Consider the following 26,597-nt stretch of genomic DNA (forward strand, 5'->3'; position numbering starts at 1 on the left):
GATGTACAGCCATGACAAATCAGTATGCATAGTTGAAAACGTGTGGGTGAAAAACAACCTTTGTGAAAAATTCCTTTAGCAAGCGCTCTAAAGCGTTATGTGCCCATTTTACATTTTTTCCGATTGTTCCATGGGAACTCCAATTCATACAAAAATTTATATTTGTTAAAATAAGGGGCACGTTATGGGTTATGCGTAGGGAAAATTGGAAGTCTGTAGGTTAATTGTGGATTTTTTTATATATGGCGTGTGTAAGCGTTCCGGAGTGCAAAATTTGCGTCACTGCTTTGTTAGAGCACCAAGGCCAACGAGATAAATCTTGGCAGAAGTGGGGAGATCACTAGGGTAAATTAGTACGCAAGGTTAAATGCATGTGCACCAATTAGAGCTTTTGCAGATCGTTATTTATTCAAATATTCTAGTGTGATGCTGCATTTACCGCAAGGTTTCGCAGAGTCCTAAGAGAACGATAGATCACTCCGAGTTCACATTCAATGGGAAGGGGGGGGGGGTATCTTAAGCGTAATGTGCGGCGAACAGTTGCGTTTGTGGCTTAGTTAGGTGCGTTGCAAATAATTACCGAACCCTCCCATAGTTTTATGCATAGTACGAGGTCCGTAGTTGGTTTCCCCGATGTCGGTGAAGTGAACAGGGAACCTTCTTTATGTTCCGGTGGAATGAAGGGTAGATCAATGGTGACCTGTAAGCGAAGTTCAAAGCATGTGGTCTAATTACGGCCTGAGCAGCATGCTACGTAACCAAACAATCCGCACCGTTGAGAATGTGCGTTACGAATGACGTACAATTTGGCTCCCGTTGCCCAGGAAGAACTATAAACGCCACCGAGATAAAATGTAGCGAAAAGGGGAAGGATGCTCCAGCAAATCTCTTTCTGAAGTCAAATGCCTGTGGATAAAATAGTGTTTGTAAAAAAATCCTTAAGAAAGTGCTAGAAAGCGTTATTGGCGGGCAAGGTTGGAAAAGGGTGAGTCCCATGCGGGTGACGTTTAACGTTATGTGGCTTAATTTCAGACGACTGAAATTTTTGACGAAGCTGCTCGACATAAACAGCTTCTCTTGGAATTAGGTTGTAGATATGCAAGGTCGGCACAAGACTGCTGTCGTTTTAAATACGCTGCCATCTTTGGCGATTGAAACTTTCCCTTATCGGGTGTCTGTTTTTAAGCTTTTTCTAGTAATCGGTTTCTTGCCTCTTTTGTAAGGCCATCACGAAGATACCGCAGTCTAAATGTAAGTGCTATTAGGGCCACTAGGTATGGGCCAGACTATTTGCGTCCCTTGGGTTACTGGGTACGTGACGACTATAGTGGTGATGATTTTGATGATGATAATTGAGGTAGTAACGACGTTGCTGATAGGTGAAGAAGAAAACCTGGCATGCGATTCAACCTCTACTTGACGCCGATCAAACGGTGTCGTTCCTGTGGCTGCTCTTACATAAAAATTATGCGGTTTATACGCTGCAGTCTCACTCGCCTTACACTCGCCGAGGAAGACACTTTCTTTCATCGACTTGAACTAGACGTCGAACCGCCTTGAAAGTTTTTTTTAAAAACTAGTTTGATAAAAAAGTCGCATAGTAAAGGTTAATCCTTTAATGGTCGTAACACCGCTCTTGTGGGCGTTTTACTTCCTTTTGCTGTATGATTCCTTTTCAGGATTACCTGTGCTGTGATCGGAGTAACTAATCGTTTAAATTCGTTGACTTAATTATTTGGATCGGAGTCTACTTTAAAGGTCTGTCGCAGCGTGTACCTCCAACACTGGATTACACTCGAAGTGTGCGCGTTTGGCAGTTTGATGTTGGGGGCACTTCGAGCATTGGTGTTATGGCCATGATCCTAAGTATGTTTTGAAAAAAGTTTATTTCAACAAGAGACGATAGAAACACTGAGTCAGAATCACGGCACAATTCCACCAGGGCGATAACACATACAAACTTGACGTATGCAAATGGAAATGAATGCAAATTCAATGTATGCAAATGAAAACTTGATGTATGCACGTCAAGTTTTCAATGTTGTGTCCGAGTCCTCACTCACTACATATGACCAACACATAGACCTACGGAAGCGCACAGTCACGCACAAATTCTGATATATACAGAATTGTTACGTAATGCATACACCCACGGTATCAGCTTGTTCACATATTGCTCATCCCACTATTTCTCTATCGCGGCAGCCATACAAACTACACCTCACCTCCAACGTGGAGCCGCGAGAACGCGTCGAGATAAACAAAAATTACAGATTAATAACTGAAAAAATGGCGCGAGAAGCTGTTTTATATTGGAATATTGCATGTGCAAAATAACTTTTATTTTGAAGTCATCCATAATTTCGCGTAAAGGCGGAATTCTTTGCAGTTGTATGCCAACCCGACAAGTGATACTTCAAAGACGGCCAGTTCTAAGACTCGACGTAAGTACAGCGTTGGCTGCCGCGGCATCACCCGAACGCAGCAGCTGCGTTGCCGCTGCGCTCTAGCGCGGTCGTGGCTGACTGTCCTTACTCTCAGGCAGGCGCCGTTGCAGCACCAGTCATGGCATTTCAGGGCTGCAGCTGTACAAACTCCTACAAAAATAGCTGATCACCGACGTGGAGCCCGTGAAAGGTCACGTGAGAAACGAAAATTACGGATTGCTGGTTAAAAAATTCTGGTAGAACCAACCTTTGGCAAGCGATAGCTTGTTTAGTTGGATCACCCGTTGTGACGATGCACCGCAGGTGGTCTTGTAGAACACACACACACACACACACACACACACACACACACACACACACACACACACACACACACACACACACACACACACACACACACACACACACACACACACACACACACACACACACACACACACACACACACACACACACACACACACACACACACACACACACACACACACACACACACACACACACACACACACACACACACACACACACACACACACGCACACACGCACGCACGCACGCACGCACGCACGAACACGCACGCACACACACTAACGCACCGATACACATGTCTATGTTTTACGTACTTACATGAGCACATATATACATATGCAGACTTATGTAACGAACCCTTCACTAAGCCACCAAGATGCACTTTGCAGAGAAAGAGGAACTGCTATTCAGCATTAAAAGTGTTTAATCACAAGACAGGATGTGCCTGGCCTCGTAGGAACGCGCAGCGAATTTGGGCAACGAACGTTCAGGTAACCTATTTTCATCGTCAGCCAGAAGGTGCCCGCGCTCACTTTTAAAGGCGAAGCATTTCCTTGCCTAGTTGGAGCCAAGGTCAAACACGAGGCCGTCCAAGGGCACAGAGATTGTCGCCCATGCGTCCTCTCGGACACCGCTACTGTCCTGGCGCCTCCTCTCCTTGCTCCACTCGCCCACGTGGCTCGGTTGCGTTAGCTGCGCCATGCTATGCGTGGTCCTCTACGTGCAGATACAATGGGCCCTCGAAAGTATCAAGCGGAAGAGGAGCGTACGAGGCCAAAGGCTCTGCACAGAGTATACAGTTATGCGATGCGTAACTTAGAGGCGAGGCAGGAGTCGAAACGACGGGCCGGCGACTTACGAGCGACTGTGGAGCGCGATCAACAAGATAACCGAAACGCGTTCGAGGAACAGCGGCACACCAAGCGGAACAGGTCTCCGAGGCAAAGCGGCCCAGATTGAAGAATCGCCACTTGCGTGACGCAGACGTGTACTTTGAAAAGCATTAAAAAAAGGTTGCGGGGTTTTACGTTCGAAAACAACGAGGCACACCGTAATTGGGAAATCCGGAAATTTGGACCACCTGGGTTTCTTTAACGTGCACCTAAATCAAAGTCCACGGGGGTTTTCGCAATGCGCCGCCGTCGAAAGGCGGCCGCCGCGGCCAGGATTCCATCCCGAGACCTCATGCGTAACAAAAGCGCTTTGTTATTGACGAATTTGGAGGGAGCGACCTGTAGTGTCTGCAACCACCTCCAGTTCTGATCGTCCATCGCCAGGGTGTCTCAGCCCGCGCATTTGGTGGTCCTCGAGTGAGCGTTTACTTGGGAGGATGAGAGTTCGTTCAAGCTTTTAAAATCACGTGGTGGGGAGAAATGCTTTGCATTGGCTTAGATAACCATCGAGGATGGTTCTTGCTGCATCTTTTATAAGCAAGTTGTTGCTATGCGACGCAGCTAACGCGCCCAGCATCTCGAAGCACTGGCTTGCACGAGTGAAATTCCCAAGAGTTCTGTTCTGCCCTTGCAAGCATTCGTCAGTGGCAAATGTTGAGTGACGTTACGCTGCTTCGGTCGCCTCGCGCTCCAAATTTGTAGTGGCAGCGCCCTCAGCTTCGTACTATGGCGCCACTGCATACAATGCTGGCACGAAAGCTTCCTACTTCGAACGTACAGGTGAAGGCAGCGCTCGGCCCGTCGGCGTGAGGCGCCGCCATTGGCTCTAGAGTAAATGGAGATGATGAACGATGGAAATGACGATGGCGTAATGACAGCGCGACCGCGGTAACCCCTCGACAACGCAATGGCGACAGCTTGGTGACGACGGCCGCATGACCACCACCGGAAGATCCGCTACTGTGTCTGTACACACCGTACTCTGTCTTTGCGTTTAGTATTTAGTGCCGCCTGCACTGCGCCCGTTTTCGAGCACTCGAACGACGGCACGGGAGGAGTGCTCTCCCGCCAGCGATCGGTGGGCACCCGGCTCTCGCGTGCATCGCTTCGCACGCGGCCTGCTGCCTGCACGAGACGTAACGCAAGACAGGCTGAGGTGCCCCCCGGCTGCCGCCGTCCCAGTGCTCGAAGGCCGGACGTGAGAAGCCGAATAACGAGCCCACGTGGGCTCTCATATGTGTCCTTCTTCAGGCGACAGTTGTGATGGTGTTTCAAGCGTTCCCGAGTTGACAAGAGTTTCCCGAATAACGTTGATGTTGAGGAAACGAGTGAGGCATTGCGTTTCTTTGAGGAAAGTGTGGATTTTCATGCGGTCTTATACTAACAGGTCCGTGCGTATAAGATGTAGACAAGAAGGCGATTACATATATAGACGTAAATTTCATGATTTAGTGTTTGATTGCCAATAACAGAGACGCGCTCCCTCGCTCTAGTCTGTGGTTTAGCAAGCCACATTATTGGAGTGAGCATCGTACGCGGACGTGTTCGACGCTCAATAGAATTGTTGCTGGGTGCCGCATATCAATTGTTTCTCTCTGTCGCCACGTCTCGGCCCATACGTGACTCCGTCGATACGCCCCTAGGGAGACAACGTCAGGCAACTCCTTCGTACTTAACAGCATGTATACGACAAATTTTCCGCCCGGTATGGCCTTGCAGAAACATCGGCATGTCAAAGCAAAGTATTCGTAAGAAGCCACCCTGTTGCTAACTGAGCCAGTAGCATCTGGTAATTGGGATCCTCGTTGGCAGACAACCTAGAACCGGGACCCTGTTGCGCCGACGCCCCTCCGACGGAGCTTATGACAAGCACCTCTGTGCGCTTCGGCGGCCGATTGCTCCACTTCGTCACGGTGAAAAATCATGAGCCATTCGGTGCAGCAAACCTTTCACGACGTGACGCAACACTGCTGTGTTGGCTGTGGGTAGGAGTTGCATTCACCAACTCCTATAGCTGTCGTATTGGAATGGCGGACTCACCAATGTGTGCTAAGTGCAAGTGTGAAGAGACCATCAGTCATCTTCTGTGCCGCTGTTCTCGCTTTTATAATCAACGTCAGACTCTCCAGTGTGCCTTGGATAGACTGGATGACAGGCCATTTTAAGGAAGCAAAGATCTTGGGAGCCTGGCCTCACAGCTCATTAGCCCAGAAAGCAGTTCGGGCGCTTTTTCACTACCTGAAGGCAACAGACAAGTGCCCGACAATACACATCCTACATCTAACTTAGTGCATGTGAAAGTGCGGTATAGACTCTTGTTTTATCTCTCTCTCTCTTTCACTCCCCATTCCCCTCCCCACGTGTAGGGTAGCAAACTAGACTCAGTCTGGTTAACCTCCCTGCCTTTCCTTCGTCCCCTCTCTCTCTTCTTCCTTCTGTTGTATGCCTCCTTTTCAGGATTACATATGCTGTGATAGGAGTAACTAATCGTTTGAATTCGTTGACTTAAGCATTTGGGTCGGAATCTACTTCAAAGGTCTGTCGCAGCATGTATCTCCCACGCTGGGGTACATTCGAAGCGTGCGCCTTTGGCAGTTTGATGTTGGGGCCACTTCGAGCATTGATGTTATGCCCATGATCCTGCTTATGTTATTTGAACAAGAGACGATAGAAACATTGAGTCAGAATCACGACACAATTCTCATGCACGTCAAGTTTTCAAAGTTGTGTCCTCAGTCTACAACAAATAACCACATAGACCTACGAAAGCGCACAGTCACGCATAGACTAATTGTGACCTATACACTAACCTTATGTAATGCGTAAACCGGCGATATGGTCTGGCGTGATACGTACTCCTTCCGCTATTTTTCACCGCGCGAGCCATACAAACTACACCTGTCCTCCAACGTGGAGCCGCCAGAACGCGTCGCGATAAACAAAAATTACAGATCACTAACGGGAAAAATTCCGCGAGAAGCTGTTTTCTATAGGAGTAGTGGATACACAAGATAACTTTTATTTTGCAGTCATCCATAATTTTGCCTCAAGGCAGAACTCTTTAAAGTTGCGTGCCAATCCGAAAAGTGATACTTCAAAGAGGGCCAGTTTTCGGACCCTACGTAAGCACAGCGTTGTCTTGCGCGGCATCACCCGAACGCAGCAGCTGCGCTGCCGCTGCGTTCTAGCGTGGTCGTGGCTGACTGTTTAGTCACGGCCCCCACGCGGGCGCCGTCGCAGCACCACGGCATGCGATTTCACAGCTGCAGCCGTACAAACTCCTACAAAAATAGCTGATCACCGACGTGGAGCCAGTGAAATGTGAAGTGAGAAACGAAAATTACGGATTGCTGGTTAAAAAATCCTGGCAGAACCAACCTGCGGCAAGCGATATCTTGTTTAGTTTTACCACCTGTTGCGCCGATGCATCGCAGATGATTTTGTAGAACACACACACACACACACACACACACACACACACACACACACACACACACACACACACACACACACACACACACACACACACACACACACACACACACACACACACACACACACACACACACACACACACACACACACACACACACTTCATATACATATGTATATATATACATAAACACATACATACATACATACATACATACATACATACATACATACATACATACATACATACATACATACATACATACATACATACATACATACATACATACATATTAACGCACCGATACACAGACGTCTATGCTTTACGTACCTAATTGAGTTACACGGTTCTTTTTTCTTTATTTCTTTATTACCTTCTTGGTACATTACACATTGAAACACATACAAAGCACTTATATCACTTTACAAGTAAAAGGTGCGAGAGGTGAACTGGCCAGCTCACACCAAAGGATTAAAAGCGTTTCAGTTAAGCAAGGTCATCCATTAATGGGAGCCACTCTGGCTGTTCTTCCTGCGATTTAAACACATCTCTTACTTAAGACGCGCTTTCAATAAAATACTCTCGTACAGCGAGAATAGTTTCATCTGCATGCCTAAATGCCATTTGATTTTTCCATATACTGTGTAAGCTGATAAGCATAAACATGTCCCACGGCATTTCGTCTCCGCTATCTACCGATAGAAATCGTATGCCGTAAAGCGATATTGGAAGCTGCTTTTTTAAGGTTCGTTGCAAGACGTCCCAGTGAAATACAGCGTCTGTGCAGTGAAGAAACTTGTGATCTATTGTCTCCGGTTTTATACAGATTAGACAGTTTGTGGGCCATGGGACAAATATTCCTTTCTCTTGAAGACATGGCTTCTCGGGCAGTGTGCATCTGAAAGAAGGATGATTTCAATGAGGGCCGCACCGACTTCTTTTTCACTCTCTTCAGTACATTCCCTTCAGAGCCAACACAGTATATGGAACGGTACAAAGGTATAGGCAACATAGTGTCAATAAGGTCTTTATAAAGTTGTTTCCTTCTAACATCAGCAAGGTACTGCGCAGAAAAGCGAACTTTCAAACACTGAAAAGCGCACACAACCTCCCAATGAAAGCCCCGCACCCGCACGTGTTTCACAGGGCTGGATGATACAACGTATTCACGCAGTGCCTCTTTCAGCCAAAGTTGCATTACCGTACGCAGGAATTCATCTTTTTGGTCTCGGAGGAACATAAATCTTTACACAAGTTGCCTGAGAAACAAATGAGCCAAACCTAGGCCACCTTTTCCAATGGACAGAAAGATTTGTGCGACTTGTCCTCTCCCAACTCGACTGCCAAATGAACACTGCGAAAACTCGGTGCAATCTCTGGACGCTGGTCCGTGACATACATAGTGCCTGGAGCACATACAATACCTTGGCCACCAGAAAGAGGTTACATGCTATGGCCCGAGCAAAAATTGAACGATCACGTCCACCCCATTTGTGCGTACATTCCCGTGTGGGCTCAGTTTCCGCTTCCTAATACTTTGCAGGCTCTCGATAGTGGTCTAGCGGTACTCCCAAGTGTTTGACAGGTGACGTTGCCCACTGAATGCTCTCGAACATTTCAGGCGCATAATCCCATTTGCCGTGCCATAAGCCAAAACACTTTTCCCAGTATATCGCACTTCCGGAGCCTTTGCAAAACCTAGCCGCGTCCTTCACCGCTTCAGTTAGACTTTCCCTATCTTCGCAAAAGATGGCGATATCATCCGCACACGAAAGTACTTTAACTTTAGCCACGCAATTTTTCGTTTGATATAATCTTGAGGCAGAAACGTTCGAGATACAGTGCAAAACAACAACAATGGGCACACTTGCCTCAAGGAAGAACGAACTGCGACACTTTCACTCAGTTGCTTATTAACAATAAGCTTTGCCGTATAACCAGCATATGCCATTTTGATACCTTCCAAGAGCACTCGGCCGACATTAATAATATTTGGGGTTTTACGTGCCAAAACCACTTTCTGATTATGAGGCACGCCGTAGTGGAGGACTCCGGAAATTTTGACCGCCTGGGGTTCTTTAACGTGCACCTAAATCTAAGCACACGGGTGTTTTCGCATTTCGCCCCCATCGAAATGCGGCCGCCGTGGCCGGGATTCGATCCCGCGACCTCGTGCTCAGCAGCCCAACACCATAGCCACTGAGCAACCACGGCGGGTTCGGCCGACATTCACTTGTTCTAGGATACAAAACAGAATATGGTGGTTGAAGCGGTAAAAGGCCGTTTCCATGTCCAGTTGCAACATGGCTACACGTTTATCAAATGCATCGCAGCATTCTAATATGCTCCGTGCTAAGTGAATATTTGTCGTGATCGTACGTCCTTTACTCCCGCACGTTTGGTGCTGGCCTACGATAGTTTTTATTACATTCTGCAGCCTTCTGCCCAGAACCTTCATGAATAAATTATAGTCCACATTCGCGAGACTTATGGGCCGATACCCATTGACTGACAGTCTCTTAACCGGGTCATCACTCTTCGGAACCGGGACGATGCGACTTGTTCGGAAGGACGGCAGCATCATCTGCTTTTCGTATGTTTCTTGAATTACGCTGTGTAGAATATGCGCCATGTCAGACTTAAACGCTTTGAAAAAAGCTGCGCCCAGCCCGTCGGGTCCAGGTGATTTGCCTGAGCTTAACTCGTCGATTGCACGCTCTACTTCTGCTGCACTAATCGATGCCTCGAGCCCAAGCTTGACCTCATCCTCTAAGATAGGCATCAGTGCCAAAAACTCCGCCGCGAGGCCTTCTTCTACATGTGACTCGTGACCCAGTAGTCCTTCGTAATAATCAACAAACGCACGTTGAATAGTGTTAAGAGTCACGAGCCATTTCGCCCTTGTACTCTATCGCTTTTATCTCGTTTTTACTGCATATCGCTTTTCGTCGCACAGGGACCGCTTTGTCGGCGTCTCGCCAAACCACAACCGTTCTGCACGTGCGCGTATGACCGCTCCTTTATATTTCTCTTTATCCATCAGTTCTAACCTATTTTTGTTTCTTTTATTTCTTTTTCGTACTGGCGCGGCTGAGCACTTCCCAACCTCAGCAGCAAATCTAAGCCGCTCTGAAATTCTTTTTCGTCTGCCTTGCCGCTTTGGCGTAGCGCACTGGCTCTTTCTATGGCGATCATTTTTATTTCTTCTTTAAAATGTTCTCAGTTTCCAATAATGTCCCCCTGAATACCCGTTTGCAAACAGTCCATTTTTTCTTTTACCGTAAGCACAAAACGTTCATCCTCAAGAAGCTCTACATTAAATTTCCATAGTTCCCAGTTGAACTTCGACCTTTTGGTCTTCGTTCCTATTGTAAACATTAACATGCAATGATCGCTGAACGCAACGTTTTTAGCCAAGTAGTCAGTGCACATTGGGACAACGCCAGCAGACACAAACTCTGTCAAGTCTTGCATGACTTGCTTGTTGGAAATATGTGAACTGCAGACGGGCACCTTCTGATAGGGCACTCCCGACGTCTTCCAAATTGTGCTCCATGACAATTGCATTCAAATCTAACGAGCTTTGGTTTCGAATGGTCGTGTTAGTTACTCTGTCTTCGGGCATGCACACGCAGTTGAAGTCACCCATAAGAATAATATATCTAGGAGACTTCAGATAAGGCGGGACCATTTCGAAGAAAGCTTTGCGCTCGTTTTCCTTATTTGGGGCATACACACACATTACGCGCCACTGTAAATCAAGATACGAAAAATCACACATCACAAAACGCCCGGTGTTAAAAACAGTAACAGATTCTTCAATAACACCTAAAGAATTGCGAATTAAAATGGCACACCCTCCCGACGTACCAACAGAATGACACACGCATACATTGTACCGGCTTCTAAAAGGCTCAACCATGCGGTTCGTCTGAGCTTCACTTTCCACCTTAGTCTCTTTCACTGCCACTACGTCCACATCGTTCTCAAGCAGGGGGCGACTTAACTGATACTGACGCCGCCTCGTTGCCGGTCAGTCCCATTACATTAAACGTGGCAAATTTAAGTGCTGCTTCTGTTCTGCCTGCCATGTGCGCGACAATTAAATAGACCGAACGGCTTCGTGCTCCACCTTCAGCCTTAATACACCAATAAGTGAAGCACAGCAATTTTCCCTTCTCAAGAGTTCTCCAGCACTCCCAAGAGGCGTGCTCGCTATCTGCAGCACGCTGGCGCAGCCTCAGCGCGATCCTGACAGGACACGATTAACGAGGAAAGGGGCACGGAGTGAACCGTACTTTAGCCTTGCGTATTCACAAAAGAGGAAAACGAGAGAGATGCAGCACTACCTACGTTTTTCTTTTAATGTGGGTTGGCACTGCAAAAAAGGAACCGTTGTCAGAAGTGGGATTCGAACCCACGCCCGGAAGACCGGACTGCGACCTGAACGCAGCGCCTTGGACCGCTCGGCCATCCTGACGGGACACGATTAAACAGGAAAGTGGGACAGAGTGAGCCTTGCGTATTCACAAAACAGGAAAACGAGTGAGATGCAGCGCTACCTACTTTTTTCTTTTTACGTGGGTTGGCACTGCAAAAAGAAACCGTTGTCAGAAGTGGGATTCGAACCCGCGCCCGGAAGACCGGACTCCGACCTGAACGCAGCGCCTTGGACCGCTCGGCCATCCTGACGGGACACGATTGAAGAGGAAAGTCGCACAGAGTGAACCGTACTTTAGCCTTGCTTATTTACAAAACAGGAAAACGAGAGAGATGTAGCGCTACCTACTTTATTCTTTTTACGTGGGTTGGCACTGCAAGAAGGGAACCCTTGTCAGAAGTGGGATTCGAACCCACGCCCGGAAGACCGGACTGCGACCTGAACGCAGCGCCTTGGACCGCTCGGCCATCCTGACGGGGCACGATTAAACAAGAAAGTGGGACAGAGTCAACCGTACTTTAGCCTTGCCTATTCACAAAACAGGAAAAAGATTCAGCGCTACCTACTTATTTCTTTTTACGTGGGTTGGCACTGCAAAAAAGGAATGCTTGTCAGAAGTGGGATTCGAACCCACGCCCGGAAGACCGGACTGCGACCTGAACGCAGCGCCTTGGACCGCTCGGCCATCCTGACGGGACACGATTGAAGAGGAAAGTGGCACAGAGTGAACCGTACTTTAGCCTTGCTTATTCACAAAACAGGAAAACGAGAGAGATGTAGCGCTACCTACTTTACTCTTTTTACGTGGGTTGGCACTGCAAAAAGGGAACCCTTGTCAGAAGTGGGATTCGAACCCACGCCCGGAAGACCGGACTGCGACCTGAACGCAGCGCCTTGGACCGCTCGGCCATCCTGACGGGACACAATTAACGAGGAAAGTGGCACGGAGTGAACCGTACTTTAGCCTTGCGTATTCACAAAAGAGGAAAACGAGAGAGATGCAGCACTACCTACTTTTTTCTTTTTATGGGGGTTGGCACTGCAAAAAAGGAACCCTTGTCAGAAGTGGGATTCGAACTCACGCCCGGAAGACCGGACTGCGACCTGAACACAGCGCCTTGGACCGCTCGGCCATCCTGACGGGACACGATTAAACAAGAAAGTGGGACAGAGTGAACCGTACTTTACCCTTGCCTATTCACAAAACATGAAAAGAGATGCAGTGCTACCTACTTTTTTTTACGTGGGTTGGCACTGCAAAAAAGGAATGCTTGTCAGAAGTGGGATTCGAACCCACGCCCGGAAGACCGGACTGCGACCTGAACGCAGCGCCTTGGACCGCTCGGCCATCCTGACGGGACACGATGAAAGAGGAAAGTGGGACAGAGTGAACCGTACTTGCGTATTCACAAAACAGGAAAAAGATGCAGCGCTACCTACTTTCTTCTTTTTACGTGGGTTGGCACTTCAAAAAGGGAACGCTTGTCAGAAGTGGGATTCGAACCCACGCCCGGAAGGCCGGACTGCGACCTGAACGGAGCGCCTTCGACCGCTCGGCCATCCTGTTTTTTTTTTTTATTTAATGCCGGTTTTCGACATAACACTGAATATACAAATACTACACACATGTCAGGAATACAAGCTTGCGGGGAAGAAAAAAATGAAAAAAAAATTACAATAATGCCGACTGTCCGTATGGGACTGGCGTCGTCAAATTAAAATTCCTTCATGGCTGTCAGAGCTTCTAGCCTCGACAGCCAATCCGGTGCACATTCTTGCAATTTCTGTACATCAACGAACCGCGACATACATTCTCTAAAATATATGTGAACCGGGCGGGCGTCGGCATCGCAATGGTACCCTGCCATGCGAGCCCGCCATATACAGTGGAGTGCATTCAACATAATAAAGTCGTATGGAACTCCCCCTTCATCCTTAATTGGCAGATACCGGATCCCTTGGGGGTCTACAGGTAATTATTTCTTCAGTGTTCGCTTCAAGACGTCCCAGAAGAACACAGCCGCCCAGCAGTGCAAGAACACGTGATCGATGGTTTCGGGCTTCTTGCAGATCAAGCAGTGTGAACCCCACGGCACAAGACAGCCTCGCTCTTCCATAAATGTCTTCACGGAAAGTGTTCCAGTGTGGAGCTTAAAAAAGAAGGTTTTAACCCCTGGTGGCACCTGCATGCGTTTCACCCGTTTAAGGACGTCTTGTCCTGGCCCTCCACTGTATATGGCTCTGTATAAGGGCACTGGGAACACAATGTCGCACACATCATTATACAGTGTTTTCCTTTTCACTTGACATAGATAATCTTTTGAAAAACGAACTGAAAGGAAGCGCACACTGTCGACCACTTCCTTAAGATAACCCCGAAGTTTTCCGGTCATGCTTGCCGTACTAACAACATACGCCGGCAATGCGTCGCTCAACCTGAGTTGACATACGGTGCGCAGAAAAGGATCGCGCACATCTCGAAAAAACAAAAAGCGGTTGACAAGGTGTCGAACAAAAAGATGTGCCAAGCCAACACCCCCGTCCTTCACTCTTCTAAACAAATTAGTTCGGCTAGCTCTCTCCCATGCTGATCCCCAGATGAAGACCGCGAACACTCTGTGCAGCCTTTGCACATTTGCCCTGGAACAATGCAACACTTGCATAACATAATATAACTTCGCTATAAAAAACATATTACAAATTGTCGCCCTTGAAAAAATAGACTGGTTAGTGCTTGTCCATCTGTCCACTTTTTCTTTCGTTTCATTAGTTCGGTTCCTCCAGTACTCATCGCTGCTCTTGTACCTGTCGAGGGGAACACCCAGATACTTCGTCGGAGTTTTCACCCAGTTGACATTGGCGAAGTATTCCGGTGCCGAAGACCACTCCCCGTGCCACAGCCCGAGGGATTTGCCCCAATTGACTTTGCTGCCCGTGACGTCACAGAAATGTTTTACTACAGCAATTGAGGAAGAAGACGAAGTGACTGCGAGCCAGGACGCGTCGCGTCGAAGCCCCGCAATTTGTTCAAATTAAGTGTGATTTTTGCGAAACCAGTGCCATTGCACCGCGGCATCACGTTTATGAAGATATATGCTTCACTTCAAGACCATTTTCGACCCTGTGAGTTTATTTTGTGCACTACCGCGAGGACTTTTATGCCCGAAGCGGGCGCTACGTCGGCTAACCCTAACGCCGTATCCGCCGACGATTTCTTCGCTTGGACGGACGCCGGGGCTCCCACCGGCACAAAGACATCTACCCAAGTCTTGCCAACGGCACTACAATGAATTACGAAGTGATCGGCCGAGAAATCGACCCCTCGGAGGTTTCCGTCAGGAACGGGTGGTGCGACATCGCCCCACGAAGAGCGACCAAGCCTAAGTCTAACCTCAACATGGCTGCCAACGTGGCAGCCTCCGGCGCCAGAGCGAAAGCAACCAAGCCCATGTCGGCCCGTAAAGAAGTCATCAAGGCAAGTAGAATGCCCTTACTCCCGCAAAACGAGACCAAAGTAGTAATTCGCATCCGCGGCGGACTGAACATCGCCAAAACCGGACACGTGGGAATTGTGCAGGCCATTCAAGAAGCAGCCGGACTCGAACCGATGCAGTGCGACGGGGACACGATTTGCCCCAACCTCAAACAGAACATCTTGGTCGTAAGTTCCCCGCTACCCGAAAACGTCAACGGGTATTTGAAAATTCAGAGCGTCACCATCGCCGGGCAGACGTACGAGGCCTTCTCCTACCAGACTGCACCGGACGACACGTGCAAGGGAGTCATTCGCAACATTCCGCTCCACCACACGCAAGAAACGATAACCAGGTCCATCGTCAACCCGAGAAACCCACTCGCACTGGCGGCGAAGCGCATTAAGGAAACCGGGACGGTGATCGTAGTCTTCGAAGGGCACAAAGTTCCCAACCACGTGATGTACGGATGTGCATGGGTAGAGTGCTCGCTCTACAGGAAGCAGATCGCCATATGTCAGGCTTGCGGCAAACTAGGGCACCGAGCAGACGTATGCCCCACACCGGAGAAGCAGACTTGCAGGGATTGCGGCATTCCAGACCCCGGAGAAGATCACGCTTGTGAAGAAGTCTCTTGCGCGCTTTGCGGCGAGAAACACCCCACGGCCAGCAAGGAATGCAAGAGCAGATACCAGGTCCCGTACGTGGTACGCAAACGAAGAATCCAGAACAAGCAGGCAGCCATTGCGTCCAAGAAACTTCGAGAAAAAGCGACGAGTCTCTTAAGGCAGAACGGCGCGGGTGCGGCGCAGCATCCAGACGGACAGCGCGAGCCCAGAGGGCGCTCCAGATCCAGAGGGAGCTCGGGATCCCGATCGGCCAGCAGAGGTCGCAGGAGCCGCTCCCGCACACCCGGGAGCCGGGGCCGCTCCACCTCGGGCGTGCGCTTCGCACCCGCGGCCGGAGCTAACAGCTGGGCCCAGCGAGTCAAGGCGACAACGGGATGCCAGGCCTCGGCAACGGCAGGGACGCTGCCCACTAACTCCGGGCCACTGAGGGACCAATCTCAGGTGAGCTTGCAAGCGCGGCCAGAGAATACTGTACACAAAGACATCTTAGAGAGAATCAAAGCACTCGAGCACGAAAACGCTCAACTCAGACGCACAATGACAGAACTGGCTAACGAGAATAGATTGCTTAAAACGCAAATTATCTCACCAATTGCACATACACAGGACATGCACATGGACACTTCACCCAGTCCGAATCCCTTTAGCGTAGCGGAATCAGAAACGACTAGTCAAAGCCCACCCGCGGGCATACCAGTTACCAAGAAACGCAAGGCCAAGACCACGGAATGCGACACGCCTGCCAAGGACATAGACGGTAAATTGGACAAGATCCTTAGTACCCTAGGTCAACTACAATTCGATGTCGAGTCACTAAAGAAGGGGCACGACAGACTAGTAGAGGCGGTCGATGGCCTAACGAGCAGGGTAGAAGTGATGGAGAAGGGCTTCGGTGCCAGGATCGAGGGCCTCGAGAGGACCGTCTTCACTCACTCCACGGCACCGGTCAACTCCCCTGCCTCCCCCATGGTCAGAAGGAACACTGCAACAAGCGATATCGTCACAACCAAAATGACGGTAAAGTCCGCAACCATAGTAGAAAGCAAAAATGGAGAAGGCAAATAAGCGAGAACCAGCCGAAAGGCACCAAGCGCAAACGAACAATCAAGGCAAGCTTATAATCTGGCAATGGAATTGTCGCGGGTTCCGAAACAAGAAATCGGTCTTGCAACAGCACATCAGACACACTACAGACAAGCCGGACATCATACTCATTCAAGAGACCAACACCGACACACCCACACTTCCGGGATATGAAACAATTGCCGTTCCACCAACAAAAGCCTGCAGCGGCGTAGCGACGTTTGTCAGTAACAGGCTCGCGTGGGCCGAAATTGACAGAAGCAATCCGAACAGCAAATGCGAGCACTTGTTCATCGAAGTCTTTCCCAAAGGCAAGAAGGCTAAGAGCATACTAGCACTGAACACGTACAGCAGCCCGAACCACAGAACGCAAAGTTTCAGAAGACTGTTGAAGAAGGCCAGGGACAAAGCCGGGGACAACCCACTGATTATTGCCGGAGATTTCAACGCCCCAAACGTAGAATGGGGCTACGGCATCACCAGCGCCAAAGGCAGAAATCTGGCCAGCGATGCGGAAGAGATGGGCTTCAACCTTATCACGTCCGCGCTCTACCCTACCAGGATGGGCAACTCGGTCTCGAGGGACACCACCCCAGACCTCACGTTCGTTCTCAACACCGAGGGGGCCACCTGGCATAATACCGGCGAAGACCTCGGCAGCGACCATTACATTGTGGAAACGTCAATAGCAATCGCCTTGAAACCACTACGAAAGTGGAGATACACGGATTGGGATGCGTTTAGACAGATAAGAAAGGAACGTACCGACAAGCCCGCTACACTAGAACAGTGGACGCAAGAACTAAAGGAGGACGCCCGCAACGCGACCAAGGAAATAGAAACAGATGCCCAGACAATCGGGATGGACGCTAAGCTCGCTCACATGCTGGAAGCGAAAAGATCCATACTGCAGAGATGGCGTACCCAGCGATTTAATAGAAGACTTAGGAAAAAGATTGCACTACTGAACAAGGACATTGAGCACCACTGTGTAGTTCTCTCCAACCAACAATGGGACGAAGTATGTGCAAGGGCCGATGGCAGCGTGACATATGGAAAAACTTGGAACCTACTCAAACACCTTCTTAACAAAGGTCAAACCAGGAGCTCCCAGACCAAGGCGGCTGACAAGATAGCGAAACGTGAACTCAAAAACTCCAACGAGCAGGAATTTATGGCAAGACTTGCCGAAAGATACATGCCACTCTCGAGCAGCGAGGAAAACGAGGCCGAGGCATCCGGTTCCCCGTACACGGGAGCGGACAACCCCGACCTCGATGAACCCTTCACCCTGGAAGAAATCAGGACCGTCCTTCAAAACTTGAATGGCACATCGGCCCCAGGTCCGGACGGTATTAGTAACAAGGCCCTTCGTAACTTGGACGAAGACTCCGTCCAGTTCCTAGCGGATCAAATCAATCAGGTCTGGGCTTCCGGCAGGGTCCCACCGGAATGGAAGAACGCCACCACGGTTCTCATTCCAAAGCCCAACAAGCCCTCGGGCGTCGAGAACCTCAGACCCATATCACTGACGTCGTGCGTGGGTAAGGCGGCGGAACACGCCATTCAAAACAGAATCTCCAGATTCCTCGAAACCAAGGGGCTGTTACCACACACCCTCATCGGATTTAGACCCGGTCTATCAACTCAAGACACCATGATTTTAATCAAGCACCAAATCATTGATGACCCCATTAGAAACGCCAAGGGCATTCTTGGGTTGGATCTAGAGAAAGCGTTCGATAACCTCTCTCACCAATACATTGTGGACACCATTTCCGAACTCAACCTCGGAGCTAGGTTCCACTCGTACGTCAAGTCATTCTTGGATAACAGGACGGCTACGCTCCGATTTGCCGACCTCTCCACGGAGACACTCTCGCTGGGGAGCAGGGGCACCCCCCAAGGCTCGGTCATCTCCCCTATGCTTTTCAACCTTGCCATGGCGGGACTTGCTGGGAAACTAGGGCAGATCCACGGGCTCGAGCATACCATATACGCAGATGACATCACCATGTGGGTGTCCAAAGGAACCCCGGGCATGGTGCAGGACATTTTGCAAGAAGCAGTGAACGCCATAGAAAAATTTCTCATTCCCACAGGACTCAGATGCTCGCCTACCAAGTCTGAGCTGCTCGTACGCAGACCCACGCAGAAAGGCCGCAGGCCGTACTCGTCAGACTTCGACTATAATAAAGAAATTATCGTACGAACCACTTCGGGACACGCCATACCGTGCGTCGACAAAATCAGAGTCCTGGGTATGATCGTAGAGACTAAAGACGTCAATGCCTCTACGGTTCAGAAGCTCATCACCAAAACCAACAACGCTATTGGACTCATCAGAAGAATTGCCAATAGACACAGGGGCCTCAAGGAACATAACCTCATCAAACTCATACACGCGTTCGTCACCTGTCACTTCGCATACGTTGCGGCAATGCTCAATTGGACACGATCCGAAAGAGACAGACTGAATGCCCAAATCAGAAAGGTCACCAAGCAAGTCCTCGGCATTCCAACCAGCACCAGCAACGAGAAGCTGGGGCACCTGGGCATGCACAACACCCTGGAAGAAATTGCCGAAGCCCAGCAGCGCGCCCAGCTTGCTAGGCTTTCGACGACGCCTCCGGGGCGCACGATCCTAGAGAAGCTAGGCTTTGCACAAGGACACATAGAAAAAGACTTTGCGGACCTCCCACGGGACATACGCGCCAGGATCACAGTCCGCCCTATACCCAGAAACGTACACCCCGAAAACAACAGGGGCAGACGACAAGCGAGAGGACAATTCCTTCTTAACCAAGCCTTGGCGAACCGTGAACGCTGAGCTTTTGTGGACGCGGCGGCATACACGGGAAACAAAGCTTTCGCAGTGGCGGTTGTGGACGGCCGCGGATCCACAAGATATGCAGCCACGGTAATTGCAAGGAAGCCTGAACAGGCCGAACAGGTTGCGATCGCTGTTGCGCTCACCGACGACAATCTTTCCCATATCTACAGCGACTCCATAGCCGCTATCAGAGCTTTCCAGAAGGGCACGGTCTGCGCACAGGCTCTCAAAATTGTTTCAAAGAAAGAGATTAAGAAACACTTCATATACTGGTTCCCGGCACACTTAGGACCAAAGCTCGGCGACGTCCCCAACCTTAACGAGGCGGCACACGAGGCTGCGCGCGCGCTAACAGACCGCGCGGCTTCACTCGACCACTCGGAAAATAAGGACGCGCCCACTACATACAACGAAGTTACTAAACACTACTACCTACAACGCAGACAATATAGCACGCCACACCGCACGCTCACTCGAGCTCAAGCAGTTACACTCAGAATGCTACAAACAGACACATACCCCACTCAAAACAGATTACACCATTACATGCCTGAGCTCTACGACAAGTCTTATTGCACCAATTGCAATACATCGCTTAACGTTTATCATTTACTCTGGCCGTGCTCGCAAGCTCACGTAAACTACGAACAGGACAAGCGCAAGTTTGAAGAGGCAATCCGGAGCGAAGAACTCGCTCCCCAACTCTGGGCCGTCCAGCAGGTCCACGACGCCGCCAGGAAACTCAACCTCCCGGTTCCGTCGTGGGAGACGCCCACTCCATGAGAGCCCGAAGCTCTCGTGGCCTGCAGGACCTGAATAAAGTTGATTTCCTTCCTTCCTACAGCAATTGTTTCAGTCACACTTGGTTCGTCTGTGCAACACACTGCAACGTCATCAGCATACGCTAGCAGCTTCACTTCGGATTCTGCCAATCTAAAACCACGTATATTGTTATTTGCGGTAATGGCCACACACATTGCTTCTATGTATATAGCAAATAACAGAGGACTGAGGGGACAGCCTTGGCGCACTGAACGCATGATGTTAATGGGGGCCCCCAGCGACTTATTAACAATTAACCTTGTAGTGCAGTTCTGGTACGCCAAGGCCACACCCTCAGTGATGATGGTACCGACATTAACATGATCCAATATGGAGAACAAAATAACGTGAGCGACGCAATCGAACGCTTTCTCAAGATCAAGCTGAAGAACTGCAACGCCGCCACCGGTGACGTCACAGCACTCGAGCATACACCGCATCTTATGGATGTTAGAAAAAATTGTTCGCCCTTTGATTCCACAAGTTTGATGGTCTGTGACGATTTCCTTTATGACACTTTGAAGTCTGGTCGCTAAAATCTTCACAAATATCTTGTAATCCACATTTGTTAGTGATATGGGCCTATAGGATGATACGAATCTCAGTTTATCTAATTTATCGTTCTTCGGAATTAGAATGGTGTGCGCTTTCCCAAAAGAAGGTGGCAATGATTTCTGCTCGTACGCTTCATTAAATACTTCTACTAATAAAGGGGCCAGTTCTCTTTTCAATGTCTTATATAAGGCGGCGCTGAGTCCATCTGGTCCCGGTGACTTGCCCAAGTTTAAATCGTCGATTGCCTTTTCGACTTCCCTCTCCGTTATTTTCCCTTCTAATCGCTCCTTAGCTTCATCACTCAAACGCGGCATGCGGTGCAGAAAGTCCGCTTTGAAACCCTCTAAATTCGCTTCCTGAAATGCAAAGAGCGACTGATAGTATTGGAAGAAGGCGTGTGCTATGCTCTCGTTGTCGTGAACAACAGCTCCATTCATTAAAAGTTGATCGACATGGTTTCGTCTTCCGTGTGCCTTCTCTAAACCGAGCGCCCTTTTAGTGGGCGTCTCCCCTGCCGCCAGTGCATCTGCTCTTGCTCGCACGATGGCACCTTGATAACGTTCTTTGTCGAACTGTTCAAGCTTTTCCTTGACGCTCCGCACATCGTCTTTGTACAGACCAGGCTCTCTGCACTCAAGCGTTATCAGCTGCTGAAGTAGTGTTCGCAAACCCTTTTCTTTATATTCCCTCTCAAATTTGAGGCAGCTTGACCTTTCTAAGGCTTTCATTTTAACTTTTTGTTTAACACATTCCCACTTTTCTGCTATTGTATCAGCCGCATCTTCGCGTATTTCATTAACCGCATCCCGCACTGCCTTTACAAAAGATGCATCATTTAATAACAAGTCATTGAGTTTCCATAGATGCCAATTAAATGCATGTTCCCTTTTCCTTATACCTATGTTACATTTTACCAGGCAGTGATCCGAAAATGACACGGGTACAACGCAATAACCGTGGCATCTTGGAATCGTGTCCAACGAAATGTACATGCGATCCAGTCGCGCATGACTACTGCCTTGAAAACGCGTAAATGTCACTTGACGCTCCCCTTCCAGACATTGAAAAACATCAAGTTCATTTTCATTAATTAATTTTGACAAAACGTCACTACTTCTATCACGCACGCCGGCATTGTTGGCTCGGTCTCTAGCACTCAACACACAATTGAAGTCCCCTAATAACACAACGCGCTTATTACAGCAAACATATTGTGAGAGGTTCGAAAAAAAGAGGACACGCTCGTCCACAGAATTCGGCGCATAAACGCATATGACGCGAAACTCAAAGTCAGAGATCGTAAAGTCACATAAAACAATCCTTCCATCCAGACAGGACCACACACTTTGAATATGTAAACCCGGCAGCTTCTTCACAAAAAGAATGCACCCCCCGGAGGTGCCTACCGCATGACTCACCACCACAAAGTACCTAGTCGTGAATCGTCGCACCATGCTCCCGGTCTCCTCCTCTCCGTCAACCTTGGTTTTCTGGACGGCTAGTACGTCTATGTCATGGTCCGTTACCAACCGTAGGACCTGACATTGCCTACGACTAGCCGCCAACCCTCGCACATTTAGTGTGGCAATACTAAGTGACGGTATTTCATCCATCTTCATCTAGCGAGAAAAGTAGGCCCGGAGCATGGTGCTTACCCTTCACGACCAGCCCTTGGCTAGCCGCCTCCGGGGCCATCCGGCTTCCCGGCATTGTTTGTCGTCGACACTTTGATCACAGGCTTTCTTTCAGGCGGCACATTCGGCTTTGGTTTGAAGCCCACCCGCCTCCCCTGGGGCGTCTTTGTCGGTGGTCCCTCGGTGGTGCTGGTCGCACCCTCGCCTTGGTCCTTGGTCTGGTCGTGGGGGCGTTTGACCGGGCCGCCAAGAGTCTCAGTCCGGTCGCAGTCTTTCACAGCCTCGTCCTGCTGCATTGCCGTCATACCGTTGTCGGGCGGGTCTTCACTAATGGTTCCCGTCGCGGGGCCCACAGCAGTCGCGCCCTGCGCCTTCCCACTCCGCTTCTCAGTACCTTGAGCAACCGTGCCTTCTGCGCCGACGGTCGACGTCTCGCCGACTGCCGCTGTCGGTACCAGGTCTGCGATGCCTGTAGCGGCGTCCTCCGTCTCGACCACGTCCATGACGTGCTCTGCGGCCACGTCGTTCACTGCTGGGCTTGTCACGGCGGCGTAGGATTTGACGCAGTCGGCGTCAACATGACCGAACCGTCTGCAGCGAGAACAGCGCGGAACTTTACACTCCCGGCGGACGTGCCCCGTGCCTTGGCAGCGCAGGCACTGCATGGGTCGACCAGGGACGACCACCAATGCCAGCTCTCCGCCGACGCGGACCTGATGAGGAAGGTCTTCCATTTTCACGCCGCTTTTCAGCTTTAGAAGCACAGTCCTGGTTGTCGACGTCTTGTCGCCCAGGCCATGGACGCGCCACCTTTCCCGGCTTACCTCCTCCACCTTGCCGAAAGCCATGAACGCCGTCCGTATGTCCTCGTCTGCAACGCCATAGAGCAGCCAGTGAAGCCTAAGCTTCACCTGCTGGTCTTGCGGGTCCACGATGACACACCGTCTTCCCTTCACTTGCAGTTCCTTAAGGGCCATGAGGCGCTTCGTCGCAGTGGCGTCAGACAGGGTCACCGCCCAGACGTGGTTTATCTGGTACGCCCCTATGCATACCACGTCCGGCAGCAGTCCCGTCGGCAGAAGGGCGTCTCTAAAATCTTCGACCTTGTAAGGTCTGGCGCGTACATCACCGTGTAAAAACACGGTGTTAAAGGCCACTCGTCCTTTCGGCAGCTGAGGCAAAATAAGCGGATAATCCTTATCGTCGTCGGTGATCCTGTTTCCGCGACCAAAAGTGGTGGCTGTCGCTGCCCCGGAAGAGGCCATGACCCTACGATCCGAACAGCTCGGCTGCCGGATGCGCGGACCGCTCGGCCATCCTGACGGGACGCGATTAAACAGGAATGTGGGACAGAGTGAACCGTACTTTAGCCTTGCGTATTCACAAAACAGGAAAAAGATGCAGCGCTACGTACTTTTACCTTTTTACGTGGCTTGGCACTGCAAAAAAGGACCGCTTGTCAGAAGTGGGATTCGAACCCACGCCCGGAAGACCGGACTGCGACCTGAACGCAGCGCCTTGGACCGCTCGGCCATCCTGACGGGACACGATTGAAGAGGAAAGTGGCACCGAGTGAACCGTACTTTAGCCTTGCTTATTCACAAAACAGGAAAACGAGAGAGATGTAGCGCTACCTACTTTATTCTTTTTACGTGGATTGGCACTGCAAAAAGGCAACCCTTGTCAGATGTGGGATTCGAACCCACGCCCGGAAGACCGGACTGCGACCTGAACGCAGCGCCTTGAACCGCTCGGCCATCCTGACGGGACACGATTAAACAGGAAAGTGGGACAGAGTGAACCGTACTTTAGCCTTGCGTATTCACAAAACAGGAGAAAGATGCAGCGCTACCTACTTTTTTCTTTTTACGTGGGTTGGCACTGCAAAAAGGGAACGCTTGTCAGAAGTGGGATTCGAACCCACGCCCGGAAGACCGGACTGCTACCTGAACGCAGCGCCTTCGACCGCTCGGCCATCCTGACGGGACACGATTGAAGAGGAAAGTGGCACAGAGTGAACCGTACTTTAGCCTTGCGTATTCACAAAACAGGAGAAAGATGCAGCGCTACCTACTTTTTTCTTTTTACGTGGGTTGGCACTGCAAAAATGGAACGCTTGTCAGAAGTGGGATTCGACCCCACGCCCGGAAGACCGGACTGCGACCTGAACGCAGCGCCTTGGACCGCTCGGCCATCCTGACGGGACACGATTAAACAAGAAAGTGGGACAGAGTGAACCGTACTTTAGCCTCGCCTATTCACAAAACAGGAAAAAGATGCAGCGCTACCTACTTTTTTCTTTTTACGTGTGTTGGCACTGCAAAAAAGGAATGCTTGTCAGAAGTGGGATTCGAACCCACGCCCGGAAGAGCGGACTGCGACCTGAACGCAGCGCCTTGGACCGCTCGGCCATCCTGACGGGACACGATTAAACAGGAAAGTGGGACAGAGTGAACCGTACTTTAGCCTTGTGTATTCACAAAACAAGAAAAAGATGCAGCGCTACCTACTTTTTCCTTTTTACATGGCTTGGCACTGCAAAAAAGGAACGCTTGTCAGAAGTGGGATTCGATCCCACGCCCGGAAGACCGGACTGCGACCTGAACGCAGCGCCTTGGACCGCTCGGCCATCCTGACGGGACACGATTGAAGAGGAAAGTGGCACCGAGTGAACCGTACTTTAGCGTTGCTTATTCACAAAACAGCAAAACGAGAGAGATGTTGCGCTACCTACTTTATTCTTTTTACGTGTGTTGGCACTGCAAAAATGGAACCCGTGTCAGAAGTGGGATTCGAACCCACGCCCGGAAGACCGGACTGCGACCTGAACGCAGCGCCTTGGACCGCTCGGCCATCCTGACGGGACACGATTAAACAAGAAAGTGGGACAGAGTGAACCGTACTTTAGCCTTGCCTATTCACAAAACTGGAAAAAGATACAGCGCTACCTACTTTTTCCTTTTTGCGTGGCTTGGGACTGCAAAAAAGGAACACTTGTCTGAAGTGGGATTCGAACCCACTCCCGGAAGACCGGACTGCGACCTGAACGCAGCGCCTTGGACCGCTCGGCCATCCTGACGGGACATGATTGAAGAGGAAAGTGGCACAGAGTGAACCGTACTTTATCCTTGCGTATTCACAAAACAGGAAAAAGATGCAGCGCTACCTACTTTTTCCTTTTTACGTAGCTTGGCACTGCAAAAATGGAACGCTTGTCAGAAGTGGGATTCGAACCCACGCCCGGAAGACCGGACTGCGACCTGAACGCAGCGGCTTGGACCGCTCGGCCATCCTTCTTTTTTTCTTTATTGCCAGACCTCGACATATCACAACACAAATTCCTAAATGATATAAACAAAGACCAAAGAAGAGGAACAGTAACAGTAACAAAGACCAAGACCAAGGAACAGTAATATTTACATTCGCTGCCGTCCGCTACTGTGGCACGACGTTGTCGGATTAAAATTCCTTTAGTGCTGTAAGGGGTTCAACCCTCGACAGCCACTCAGGAACAGGCTGTTGCATCTTGATCACTTCCACATACCGTTGCATGGATTCACAAAAGTACAGACGCGCCGGTCGGGCATCCGGGTCACAATGGTAACCCGCCATTCTTGCGCGCCATAAACTGTGGAGGCCCGTAAGCATGATCAGGTCGTACGGGAAACCTTCGTCGTCATATACTGGCAGAAACCTGATTCCGTGGGAATCTATAGGTAGCTCCTTTTTTAGAGTCCTTTGTAGCACGTCCCAGAAAAAGACCCCTTCCCAACAGTGGATGAAGACGTGATCTATGCTTTCTGTTTTTTTACATATAAGGCAGTGGGTTCCCCATGGCATGTAGAACCCACGTTGTTCAATGAAGATTTTAACAGGTACAGTACCAGTGTGTAATTTAAAAAAGAACGATTTAGTGGCTGGTTGAACTGGCATCTTCTTCACCCTTTTTAATACATCTAGGCCTGGGCCTCCACTGTACGGGGCTCTGTACATAGGTACCAGCAAAACACTGTCACATAAATCACGATATAACTTTTTCCGTTTT

The 26,597-nt window shown here is 49.8% G+C and overlaps 16 non-coding genes across 16 annotated transcripts; all 16 read right to left on the minus strand.

The window, feature by feature from the left end:
* Window positions 1-11,478: 11,478 nt before the first annotated feature.
* Window positions 11,479-11,562, minus strand: TRNAL-CAG (transfer RNA leucine (anticodon CAG)). Its single transcript has one exon. It is a non-coding gene; the product is annotated as a tRNA-Leu (tRNA).
* A 128-nt stretch (window positions 11,563-11,690) lies between these two features.
* TRNAL-CAG (transfer RNA leucine (anticodon CAG)) lies at window positions 11,691-11,774 on the minus strand. Its single transcript has one exon. It is a non-coding gene; the product is annotated as a tRNA-Leu (tRNA).
* Window positions 11,775-11,914: 140 nt separating this feature from the next.
* Window positions 11,915-11,998, minus strand: TRNAL-CAG (transfer RNA leucine (anticodon CAG)). The gene has a single exon. It is a non-coding gene; the product is annotated as a tRNA-Leu (tRNA).
* A 134-nt stretch (window positions 11,999-12,132) lies between these two features.
* On the minus strand, window positions 12,133-12,216 carry TRNAL-CAG (transfer RNA leucine (anticodon CAG)). The gene has a single exon. It is a non-coding gene; the product is annotated as a tRNA-Leu (tRNA).
* Window positions 12,217-12,356: 140 nt separating this feature from the next.
* TRNAL-CAG (transfer RNA leucine (anticodon CAG)) lies at window positions 12,357-12,440 on the minus strand. Its single transcript has one exon. It is a non-coding gene; the product is annotated as a tRNA-Leu (tRNA).
* A 140-nt stretch (window positions 12,441-12,580) lies between these two features.
* On the minus strand, window positions 12,581-12,664 carry TRNAL-CAG (transfer RNA leucine (anticodon CAG)). The gene has a single exon. It is a non-coding gene; the product is annotated as a tRNA-Leu (tRNA).
* A 131-nt stretch (window positions 12,665-12,795) lies between these two features.
* Window positions 12,796-12,879, minus strand: TRNAL-CAG (transfer RNA leucine (anticodon CAG)). The gene has a single exon. It is a non-coding gene; the product is annotated as a tRNA-Leu (tRNA).
* Window positions 12,880-24,009: 11,130 nt separating this feature from the next.
* TRNAL-CAG (transfer RNA leucine (anticodon CAG)) lies at window positions 24,010-24,093 on the minus strand. The gene has a single exon. It is a non-coding gene; the product is annotated as a tRNA-Leu (tRNA).
* Window positions 24,094-24,233: 140 nt separating this feature from the next.
* TRNAL-CAG (transfer RNA leucine (anticodon CAG)) lies at window positions 24,234-24,317 on the minus strand. Its single transcript has one exon. It is a non-coding gene; the product is annotated as a tRNA-Leu (tRNA).
* A 134-nt stretch (window positions 24,318-24,451) lies between these two features.
* On the minus strand, window positions 24,452-24,535 carry TRNAL-CAG (transfer RNA leucine (anticodon CAG)). The gene has a single exon. It is a non-coding gene; the product is annotated as a tRNA-Leu (tRNA).
* A 134-nt stretch (window positions 24,536-24,669) lies between these two features.
* Window positions 24,670-24,753, minus strand: TRNAL-CAG (transfer RNA leucine (anticodon CAG)). Its single transcript has one exon. It is a non-coding gene; the product is annotated as a tRNA-Leu (tRNA).
* Window positions 24,754-24,887: 134 nt separating this feature from the next.
* TRNAL-CAG (transfer RNA leucine (anticodon CAG)) lies at window positions 24,888-24,971 on the minus strand. The gene has a single exon. It is a non-coding gene; the product is annotated as a tRNA-Leu (tRNA).
* Window positions 24,972-25,105: 134 nt separating this feature from the next.
* TRNAL-CAG (transfer RNA leucine (anticodon CAG)) lies at window positions 25,106-25,189 on the minus strand. The gene has a single exon. It is a non-coding gene; the product is annotated as a tRNA-Leu (tRNA).
* Window positions 25,190-25,329: 140 nt separating this feature from the next.
* Window positions 25,330-25,413, minus strand: TRNAL-CAG (transfer RNA leucine (anticodon CAG)). Its single transcript has one exon. It is a non-coding gene; the product is annotated as a tRNA-Leu (tRNA).
* Window positions 25,414-25,547: 134 nt separating this feature from the next.
* On the minus strand, window positions 25,548-25,631 carry TRNAL-CAG (transfer RNA leucine (anticodon CAG)). Its single transcript has one exon. It is a non-coding gene; the product is annotated as a tRNA-Leu (tRNA).
* A 134-nt stretch (window positions 25,632-25,765) lies between these two features.
* On the minus strand, window positions 25,766-25,848 carry TRNAL-CAG (transfer RNA leucine (anticodon CAG)). The gene has a single exon. It is a non-coding gene; the product is annotated as a tRNA-Leu (tRNA).
* Window positions 25,849-26,597: the final 749 nt, after the last annotated feature.

This window comes from Dermacentor variabilis, chromosome 11 (assembly GCF_050947875.1).
Source record: "Dermacentor variabilis isolate Ectoservices chromosome 11, ASM5094787v1, whole genome shotgun sequence".
In the NCBI taxonomy this organism is placed as follows: domain Eukaryota; kingdom Metazoa; phylum Arthropoda; class Arachnida; order Ixodida; family Ixodidae; genus Dermacentor; species Dermacentor variabilis.